Source organism: Scatophagus argus, chromosome 6 (genome assembly GCF_020382885.2).
Source record: "Scatophagus argus isolate fScaArg1 chromosome 6, fScaArg1.pri, whole genome shotgun sequence".
In the NCBI taxonomy this organism is placed as follows: Eukaryota; Metazoa; Chordata; class Actinopteri; family Scatophagidae; genus Scatophagus; species Scatophagus argus.
The window spans coordinates 14,373,964-14,386,172 of record NC_058498.1 but is presented as its reverse complement, the minus strand read 5'-3'; positions in this window follow the sequence as shown (position 1 = coordinate 14,386,172).

Here is a 12,209-nt window from a genome sequence, read left to right as displayed (position 1 = left end):
CATGTGAACCCATCTAAAAACTACAAAACGAGTAATGAGATTGTCAAAGTAGCAATTGTACATTGAACACCTTCACAGCTTTTTCTCCTCTTTGCTTAACCTTGACTTCTATCAGTAATCTGAAGTGTGGAGAGGTTACTCCAGGACGTTGGCTTCAGAGGGCGAGGTGACTGAAACACAAACATTTTCTTGTAAAATGTGATTTGATCTTAGTGTTATATCTCAGGCTCAAATTTGTGTGCAATGCTTGAACACATTCTAAAGAACTGCACTACCAGAATCTGCACAGATGAAGCATTTAAAAGTGAAATCTAAGCTCTTTTCCAAATACCCGGATATCAGTTCTTGCTACATGAATGGCAAAGTCTTTAAGCCACACTCCTGCAACTGATCCTGTCAGTTCTGGGAACATGTCCACATATAAATTCCCTGTTCTGCATACAAGGATGCATGTTTCTTTCTCCCTCCAGGTTTTGCAGGATGTGAGGTTCTCATGAGGTTTGCTCACCGCTTGACTAAAATGTTTTCTTGGTTGTTTCTGGTTGCCTTTGAGGCTAATTCAAAGCAACACTACACATGACATCCAATCTGACCTTACAAATGTCTGGTATTTAGTGCCAGACAAAAGATCATGGGATAATCAGAGCGTCTGCAGGCCCTTAACAGATTTCTTTGGTGCTCTGAGGGTTCATAGGCTATGGGAATTATCAAATCACATCATTCTGCTGACATAGCCAACTGTTAACCCCCTCAAAGAAATGACCCACTTCACAAAGGGCTATGGCTTTCCCTTTCTTCATGCCTGGGCACCACACAATATCCAGTCTGTGTCACACTCCATAATGCGTGCATTGTATTCAAGGCGCTGACATAGATCTTAGATGAGCAGATCAGCAAGCTGCCACCCATCTCTGTCTCCTTAGGGATGCTTGGACTCTGATGAACACTTGGCAGTCGGAAGCCCAACTGTGTGTTTTTCTGTCACGCTAAGCAATTTGTTTAACTCTTTTTACACTCAATAACATCAACAACTATGGATTTAACCAAAATATTTGTGAAACATGTTGTTCCATTTGATCATATATCATACATCTATGCAGTCCATGGTTAAATAGGTCTGTGATGTTATTATAAACAACAGGTACATATCCTTGTGTTTGTCACAAAGCCTCCAAGTTTTGTTTTTTGCAAAAGTACACAAAGTACATGAAGTACATTATTTGTTTTTAGCAGCCAGTAAAAGAGATTTGGAAGTCATTTGAAGGCAGGTTTCTACTGTTACAGTAAACCTCACACAGGTGCAGTCTGTCAGCTCAGAGAAGGCAGGAGGAGAGATGAAGTGTCAGAGTTGTCGTCTTGCAATGCAATGCTTCCCCCTACAGAAATATTTTAAAAATGGCGCATAAAGACCATAGATCTGCATGGATTATTTATTCATTTCCAGCTTTATTTCCTTTTCTGCTGCTATCTTTTTGTGCACATTTGATAACATAAGTGTTCAAAGTCTGAACAAATTGGGAAACAGTGACAATCAATGATGAAAAGGGTGGTACATTTAATAGTGGGTGCTGTTATTTGCCTGCAGTAATGTTTGTTTATTTCGTAACTCCTTTCAAATGCTGCACTAAATCAAATTTCTCAGTATCTTACCAGACTGAGAAGCTCACACGGCCATCTTTTCATAAATTTTTACTCTTTGCCATCTTTGCCACAAGGTCGTGACGTCAACAGCTACCCAAAACAACAGACGAGGTCCTTTAGACATGAGATTACAGAACAGCTGCAGACTATCAGCAGAGATAGGAACAGACTGTGCCTTTTTAACTAACATCAGAATAAGCTGTATTGGGTATGGCTCTGAAGTAAAAACAAAATCATTTTATTCAAGCACGTCCATTCACCTTGACATGTTTGGGGCTGCAGTACAGTTAGTGTCAAGCTGAAAGATTTGACTATAAAAAGTTTACAAAAACATGCACATCCAAACATGATAAACACAAGGTGCTGGGTGAAATGTACATGTGAAACACAACACAAAAGAAAAATAGTGTAAGCTCACTGGGCAATGCTCTCACAAACATTTATTAGTATTCATTTGACTGTGAAAAAAATGTCATGATTTTTAGTCACAGTCCCAAATTAAAATACACAAATTTATCATTTAAAAAGCAAAAACAAGTATAACATGTCTCGTATTACATTATCAGTTTTGCTTTGTACACAACAAATAGTATGGTAGTACTAATAATATTGACATATGTGTATTACTTTGGTTTATTTGTCCATTTACAAAAGAAAACAAAACATAGTTTGTCATTATGCAAGAATACATCCGCCTGCATGACTTGGTACAAAATGTTCAGAGCCAATGATACTTTGATCTGTAGACTAACAATCAAGAGCATTTCTGTCTGATGTGACCGCTGATGTGGGCCATGTTGCAGGGAGTCACAGCAGACTGTCACTGCCACCATGTGTCATTTGGTTGAACTGTGAACCGTCTGAACGCAAAATTTTACTTTCTCTTACTGCCATTTTTTGCTAAGCTTATCTACAAACAATGGATGCCATCTAAACAGTATGAAAGATGTCCTTGTCACACAAGAGTTTGTCACACACAGTGGCAGCAGCAGTCCTTTACATTATAAAGGAGTATGTGAATTAATACAGGCAGACCGTGTGGTGAAATAGACAAAATACCTCCAATAACAAGTGTTGTTTTGAAACTGCTGCAGGGTGGTCTTCCACACTGTTAAGCTAAATGTTGACAGTTGTCATCCCAGTTTAAGGCAATAATATAACCAATTTAACTGTGTCACTGGTTGACCATAAGAACCAAAACATTGGATGTGTTCAGTGAAGAATTTATCTACAGCCACATTTCAGTGTCGCTGACCTTCCTTCAGGCCATTTCCTGATGGCCTAAGAAGAAACACAATAAAGAACAATTAATTCTTATGCCTAGTGAGTGCCTTTTTAAGACATTTTAACTCGTCAGAGCACGAAAAGCACGGGTCTTAACAACGACATTAACAATGACTATTTTATTCAAGTGCCCAATGCACAATGAAACTAAATCAGCTAAATGGAATTCAGCCATTATTAACTATTATTTACACTTGTGCTTTTTCTGCTGTGACATGTCAACATGTCTTTAATGAGAAAGGCCTATGAAGACAGCTTAATGCTCTTTCTTCATCATGATACTATACACAAAACGATACTGTAAGACGACATGTATCATCAAAGACACAGGGAATAAAGGGAATTAAATTAATCTCTAATTTTGAATCTTAAAACATTATCATCTTGGTCAGACTGAGTGTTGTGCACATATCATTTGTGTGGCTCTAGTTTTCATTTGCAATGCTGTGAGTGAGGTGATGCAAACTTTGTGTGTTTTCAGCCCATTAGATCATTAAATGCCTTAGATATTCCATATGGCTTAAAATTCAGTTCAAAATTCAATTCAAGTTCAAAGTTCTGCCTTCTGCAAACATTGTAGCTCACAGTGGTCAAGTGGACTCATTTTGAGAGAGACTTTATGCGAACATATCTGCATGAATTTCATTTGCAAGAAAAATATGCAAAGAAAGATCAGTGAAGGTTGGTGGCATTTGTGATGCCCTACAAACCCAGCAGAGGGAGCTGCTCACATACTTTTATGAAAGTAACTACATTTTGTGAACAAGACACGAGGAAAGAAGGGAGCGACACCCTTCAAAAACAAAACCATCAATATTTTCTACCAGGGACAGAAGGAGAACGGGTGTGACTCCGCAAAAGTTTGAAATCACTTTTGAAAAATTTTAGGATTCTCAGAAGTCAAGTGATTGAGGAAATACAATATGTATTCTAACAGCCAACAAACATCACATAACATACTTTTCTCTGAAAAGATTGGGCCTGTGAGTGTGTGTGTGTGTGTGTCTGTCCTCATTTGTTTATACTACTGATGACAAATGACCCCCCTTCCATTAGTCTCTAAATGAAGCCATATGTTCAGCAGTATGTGGGTGAGGCAAAAAGACACAGACCTGTTCTTGGCCACCACATACACACACACACACACTGTTGTTTAAGTGCTTCCAGCTTCACAGTCGGTCAAGATCACAGCCACCAGAGCGCAGAGACAAAGCTTCTGCAACTTCATTATGTAACACAGAAGTTCTATGTGAGTGAAAAATGAACACATGATTACGATAAGTGGTTGAGGTCGAAGATGGGGATGTTGAGTGTGATTTTGCAGAAAGTCATTGGTGCAGAAGGAGAGGAACAGCCTTTAGGTTTACAAAATGACTTAGGGAGTGACCGTTGTGTCCTGATGTGGGTGGGAAGTCCAGTCCCACATTTGGAAACCAAGAGGGAGAACATTTCAGGCCAGGCCGATGGTACAGGAAAAGAGAAAGAGAACGCAGCAAGCACACACACTGTAGAGGAAGGCTGACCTGGTCTGCACGTTCAGGAGAGCTCCCTTATTGTCAGGATTTTAGCCTTTCAGTGTGAGCAGCCAGTGGAGGGAGCACGGGAGGGGGGTGAGAAGAGAGACAATCTTGGGGAGGTTACAGTGGAGGCAGGCAGAAATGTTTTGGATGAGGTGCTGGGGTTGAAGAGAGTGAAGTTCAGCCAAGAAAAAGTTACAGTAAGACTAGAATCTGGATAAAGAGCTTGACTCGAAATGTAAATGTGAAGCAGCTGTCTGATCTGATCCATTTCATGTGAGATGATTCACGCACTCTTCATGTGTTCTCCTCAACACCTCTGCTCCCTCTTTGCCTCATTTCCTATCCAGGAAGGGTGTTGATCACTCATGTGGTGAACTTTGACTTAATGAATCTAATGACCGTGTTGGCAGCGGGAATACCTACAGTAATGCTTTACATGGCTGAACTATGCTGGCAGTTATCAGCAGAATAACTGTGGGATAACATCACACATTCTTCCTGCATGGGGCTCTTAAGTGTGGCACTCAGATAACCTCTGCAGTATTACTTTGTTAAAATACTAACAGCTTTGTCCTTGGACACTCACCTTTTAGAAGGACCTGGAGACTGTTGTAATACTGTGTGCACATACAAGGAAGGAAAATACATTCTGAAAAGCATATGTATATATGCACAGTCTTGTGGCATATATGTGAAATTTACTTTCAAAAGCTGAACTAATCAATGTTTTTATACTGTGTGAACAATGGGTCAAATGTGAGACATGGAAGGCTTCAAATTATTACCCAACTCTGCAGGTCCCATCAGCTCTGCAGAGCTTTATAGCCTGTTTTACCTAATTGTTTTGGTTTTACGGCCCACAACTTCACTGTTAGGTTCGCTCTCACCGCTCTCAGCTTATGGTAGAGGATTTAGACTAATGAGGAGCTAAAAGGAGGATTAATACTGGGCTAATTTTTTTTGCTGCTACTACTATTGGCTAATCATAAAAACCCATAGTGAGCAAATAAGCATATAAGCTTTGCAAATGTTCATGTATTGAGTTATAATGAGTCACTTTTTCCCAATTTTTCTCCTCTGTGTCCTCCGCTATCAGAAAAGGTCTCCTGTATATGTCCCCTCCTCTCTTTCCTCTCTCGCTGTCAGCTCCTCTCCCATGAATGAGTGTGATGAGGCGATAAACCCTCTGAATAACTGGTGTAAGACAGGTTTTCGCTACAGCCATTCAACCACAGGGACCTTTATTTACACATTCTCTGTGAACAATGTCAAAGAGGCAAATGTTAGGCCAGATAACAGAGGGCAAGATGAGGAAGTGCCAAAGCCACACACAGACAGTATTAGGGAACTGAGGGTTTATTTAACATGTTGTCATGGCACACACACAAACAATTACACAGCCCAACACACATTTTAAACGATTTATTTTAACTCACTGTGCACAACTACATGAGATTCACATATTTGCTCTTTTTTTGTCAACCTGCCAGTCGTAATTCAGCTTTGACAAACATCAGTATCATTAATCTACATAACTCAGGGACTGCCAATGATCATTTTTATCAAAGCTTCTTCCATATATGGCAACAACAATTCAGTCCAAAATCACCCCTGTACATTAAAACAATGTTAGTGGCTTTTGGGGGTGTGTAGGGTGTGTTGGGGTCAGTTTTGTTCTCTTTTGTCCTGTAGATCACAAGGTAAACCACAGAAATGCCGCATTTACAGTACAAAGTAATATGTACTCATGTTTATGCATTGGTGCCCCAAAATTCATTTTTTAAACCCAAGGCTGCTATCGGGCTAAATGTGCAGCTTTGTGAGACTTTAATTAAGCTAGAGGCTAACATAAGCACGCTAACATTCTCCCAATGGCTATGCCAGCATCTTTATTAGCAGGTATAATGTTTACCATGTTCACCACTTTGGTTTAGGGGATCACCAAGGCCGTAGTATGACTAAAAACAGCAATGGTGTGTGTTACAGATGTCACAGAGCAGGTCATGAGAGATATTACACCATCCTGGCATCACACATCAGTGTTTTTGCATAATTACATTAGTCTTGGTGTACATGCGCAGACCAAATACTGCTAATGTCAAGTGAAAATCTTTTGTTGTAATGGACCAAAGAGATAATAACCTAAAGACAGGAATTTCAACTACACAATAATTTCCCATAATGGCTTAGGTCCATGAATCCATGTTTTGTTTACAGTTGCTTTAAATTGCAGATAATTTTCCCATGTGGAAGAAATGCATGGGGTCTATTTCCCACACTCCTCTCCACTTCATATGACTCAGATATACGGCCTAAACATTTTTCATCTCTGTGCAGCACGTCACCGGCATTGCCATAAAGATACAGTCATGAGCAGAGTTAAGGTGTGCCTTCAGTCATAAATGCTCTGATAGTTAAATGTTATGAAAATGTGAGTTATAACGAACCACACTGCATGAAAGTGGTTCCATTCTTAATGCATAATTCATTTACAAAGAGAGGCAAATGCTCAGGGAGACATTTCTCCTGCCAAGGTTTGTTTCTGCTTAAAAGTTTTTGAGTTTTGATCCTCTTAACTTTTCACAAAGTCTTTCCCCACTCACTGGCTTCCACTTTGCCTTTTCCTGCTCTCTCTCTGTAGCTTTAAATGTGACTATATCTTAGCTCTATTCCCTAGTGAGAAGAGTTTTGGGGAGTTTTTTACCTTAAAAGGCCATGTGGAGTGGAACGCTGGTTTCCTGTGGGAGGGCTTTCCTCTTTCTGACTCTGGAACTGGAGGCTGGGCCCATCTTCATCCTCTCTCACCCTGACTGCTTCAGTCCCTCCCACTTACACACACACACATGCCTTCCTTTTTACACTCCCAACAAAGTGGTGAGATCCAGCTACAGCCAGATGTGAGCTTGTATGAGTGTGTGTTCACATGTGTTTGTGTGTGAGCCACGCTGCCCTCCTTACTTAACAGGAGGTGAATGCACGGTCACATGGGACAACAAGGTAATGGGACAAAAAAAAAAAAGCAAAAAAAAAAAAAACAAGGACAGAGAAGGGATGTCAAGAATAAAAGTGTTGGAGGACACAGGAAGAAAATGAGAGGCATTATGAACAGTGGAGCAGTGATAATGAGGATCTGCGGATCATTTGAGGCTGAAGCTGCCGAACGCCTCAGCTCCTCTCCCTCAGCATTCGGCTTGGCAGTTAGCTCACCAGTCAGTCAGTCAGTCAGATAGTTAGTGAGTAAGAGGGATGTTGTCCTTATAAGGTCAGTGCTGGAGACCAGGCTGCACTGCTGAACTGTAGGCTACAGCAGCTGGTGTGTCACCATCATGTCAGCATGATGTCATAACTATCACACATTATATCCAGTCTGACTTTATCTGTCTCTTTCCTTTTGTTTGTGACTATTACCGTCTTCCTTTTCAGAGGTGTTAGTGTGCTACCATCATGTCTCTGTCTCTCTAGCTGGTCTCAGCTAATCAAAGACCCGTACCACAGAGGACACTAAGGTCATGAGCTCAGTAAGAGTTTTTTGGGAGGGGGTTGAAAGTTCAAATGATATGAAGAAGAATTTCACCTTTGGGTTTCTTGATATTAGAGGGAAGAACATTTAAAACATGATGTAGGGAGGTGGAATTTGAAAAAGAAAATGAAACAGAAGTGATAAACTTTTTTGGTCAGATAAATTGGTCAGGATAATCACTTCCTGGCTTTTTCTGCAGCTTTTGACCATATCACATGTTCTTCATCAGTAAACACTGTGTGATATGGACTCCTAGGTAAGAGCTTAACAGTTAGTGGAAACAGCATTAGACAAAACATACTTTCACCCACAGCACAGGGTCTTTATTAGCTCAATGGATGGTGCTGAACTGAATCAATACAGTCAATACAGTCATTGTAGAAGCCCCAGCACTTCCTGGAATACAGCTTTGACACTGGATTATGCAGGTGAAATAATTGGAGAATGCAGACAATGAGGAATGTGTGTTTATCCAGCATAAAGTAATTTTATGGTTCATTTATATTGTGAGCAACAAATAATGAATATAAATGACAAACTGATTTCCTCACAAGTCTCTGTATCATCTTTTTCACTGCCTGTCTGTCACTTCCGATCAGGTATTCAATCTGTTATTCAGAAATGCGACTGGAATGTTGTAATCTCAGAGGAAGTTGTTGCATAATCAGAAATTCACACATAGTGGAGTCATAGTGTTTTGTGTAAAAGCACTTTCATTAACCAAAATTATTGGGTAAGCGTAGCAAGACTAAACTAGACCCTATATTTCACAAATCCCCATTTCCCTGACTAATATTTACGGCTCATTGAAACAATAATTTGACAATGTTGTTCCGACCTGGTTTAGATCACCGTGTATTTGTCCACCTCAGAGAATGCAGAACATGTGGCATGCAGTGAAAGACGTCACACTCTCTGACCTCACCCTCCACATGTGGGCAATCCGATTCCTGTTTATGCTCCTTGATTTACTTCTCACCATCCAAACCTGAGTGGCAGGTTTCTGTTTCCAGGTGGCCGACAACAATTCTTTACCGGCACACTGACTTATTGTTAAGTTCATTACAGGCCTATTGAGCTGTGGGGCGGTGGAAATAATTGGAACCGATCAAAAACCTGACAAACTTGACTGACATTCATTACATTCAAACAACGCGTTCATCCAGTCATTTAATTCATTGCACCTGCACAGAGTCTGTGATGCCGAGAAGAAGGTGAGATTGTGAAAGAGTCGAATGTGCGCCCTTTGACGTCGCGTTATGCAACTGTGTGTGCACGTTTGTAACTTCACCTTCATCAGTACAACCAGCAATGACATGCTGTTCCTCCAGAGTGAAGTTCAGACATGCACGCTCTCTTATTATTGGTGAGCTATGATTCAAACATCTGTGAGTGTGTTTGTAAGTAGGTGGCCATGACGCCATTTGCAGGCAGCACAGAAGCTCATCGTCATCCAGGAAACATGTGTTTCTGCCTGTACAGACAAAACGTTACAGAGAAGATGTACCCCACTGTCTGTGTGTAGTGTGTGTGTCACCACAGTCCAGGTGGTGTCGTGTCTAGGTGAGTCATGAGGTAGGTTTCCACCCCAAGGCTACAGGAGTTCACACATGCATGCATACAGGAGAGGCCTCTCTGTTTAGCTGTGCATACAGGACACCATTCCAAAGAGTCTTCGCTCTCTGTGTCCTGTCTTACATGCTTTGTTCTCCACTGAAAATCCAAAACATACACTTTCATTTGCTACTCAGCTTGCGTTTGCAAAATAATTTTATGTTTAGTCCGGGCCCGTCCACAGCATTTCTGTGGCTGAACAGCAGAAAGAGAAAGCATACTTGCTCACTGAGAGGTTGGGTGGAACAAGGCAACACTCATAGAGCCTCACAAATCAGAGCAGAGGACTGCTGATGGTGCTGTCCACACGCACATGTAGGAAACACACAGAAGTGTTGCTTTTAGTGGCGACATTTCAAGTACAGTTCAACAGATTTAGATCTCTGTTGGAAAATAATTTATTCAATAGGACCCATTTATATTACTAAGAAACCCACTATTTCCCTTCCTACTGTAAAATATACACACTCAATTCACTTGTGTTTAAAAGTTAAGTAATGTTAAAGCCAGACATTCTTTCAGTCAAAGTTTTTAACCACATAGCTAACGTGGCTCTGCTGTCTGAAATATACTGGAATGGATGGATTGTATTTTGTACAGATATTCATGGTCTCCAGAGGAGAAGTTCTAATGATGTGGCTGATCGTCTGGCTTCTCCTCTGGCCCAAGCATGAGACTGACAACTTGTTTTTGAGTAAATCATCATGACAGATACTGGATGGATTCCCGTGAAATATATATATCAGCATGTTACCATCTATCCAGACTCCACCAAACAGTGTGACATAAAGATTCTTCACCTGGCTTCATCCAAATCCATAAATCTGATTTATTACTTGTCCCGCAACCCAAACAGAAAACAAAAAACAAAAACAGAACAATCCATGCTGCGTTTGAGGTAATTCATAAAGAAATCATGAAAACAGGAAGCTGAACTGCACCACAGTTAAAAGTTCAATCTTCCAAAATTGTGCACAACTCTTTATTATGAAAGTGCCTCACATCACCTTGAAGCTGTTGCTCCTGTTTGTATTCTGTCAAAGCCACAGCTTCCAACAGCTAAGCAACAACAATAAAAAGCCGTTGCTTCTTATTTAACATTGTTGTTCAAGCTGCAGTCACCTTGAAGTGCTGCCAGACACCAAGCAACGGTTGATTATAGACCAAGCTGTTCTGTACAGATCGCTTCTCCTGCTAGAACAGTGTAGCCGGATGATGATTAGTTGATACTTCTATGCTCACTGTTCTCTTTTTGTTTGTTTTTTTTTCCCCCTGGCTGTCACTCCTGCTGTGCAGAAGGAGAGACAGTTTGGTTATGGATCAGTTTTGCAATCCATCCACGTCACCGCCACAGACAGCTGTTGCTCACATCAGCACCTGAAAACATCAGAAGTGCAGAGTTTCAGCAGGAAATTTCTTTTCCCCGTCAACACAGTTTCTCCTACTAAAACCTGATTGAGAGATTTATTTAGGATATCGGCCGTTAACCTCATCCTGATTTTTGTTTCTCGGTGCTTTGAAGGCAAAGACAACAGATGTTTTGAATCAAAGGCTGTGGTTTTATGTTGGATCAAACCAGGGAGGTGGTCAAAAGATCTGCATTCCACTGCTCATAAATGATCTTTGTAAATATTGTTATGTAACATCTTTGGATCTTTAGCAGTAAAGCCTGTAATCTTCTATGACACAGAATGGCAACAATATGGATTTATTGTAGGTGTTTAATAATGTAATACACTGTCCTTTTTATACCAAGCACATTCCTGACTGCACTCACAGTTGGTTATCTAACAGGTAGAAGCTGCAGCTGAATGTGGACAGAAGCACTGAAAAACAATGACAATTACAATGTAAAAGAAATAAAAGATAACTGGCCGGGTGTAATGGGAGCTGATGTTTGAAGCCACCAGTTGCATACATCAGTAGTGTTTAGCTGCAGCTGCTGTGTATGGTTAAGATAAGATAAGATGAACTTTATTGATCCCGCAGTGGGGAAATTTACTTGTCATGGCAGCTCACAAGAACAGAAAAAGAGTGCAAAAAGCAAAATGTGTGTAAAAACAGTTACACAGTATAATATACAGCTATATACAAGTCCTCATAAGAGAGGAAAAGAGGACTAGACCATTGAATTATGTAGTCTAACCGCAGTAGGGAATGAAGGACCTGCTGTAGCTCCTTCCTACACTGAGGGTTTAGCAGTCTGCCGCTGATGCAGCTGCTCAGAGCCTCCACTGTCTGATGCAGAGGGTTGTCCATGATGGATGCCAGCTTGGCTAACATCCTCCTCTCACCCACCGCCTCCACGGAGTCCAGTGGGCAGCCCAGGACATTCACAACACAATTCTTTTGGTTTAGCAGTTATGTCTTTTATCTCCATGTTGGTTAAACTGATGAAGTACAGCTGCCATGATAAAAACAGGATGATATGTCTAGGAGCTCCTCAGTGGAGGTGTTGATTTATTCAAGGATTCAAGGTTCAATTTGTCCTTTTACAATAGTGGGTGGCACAATGAATACATACCATTATATACACACACATGCATACATATACACATACACACATGCATACATATACACGTGATTAAATTTAGAGTAAAACAGGATAACGGATAATATAGTTGTCACCT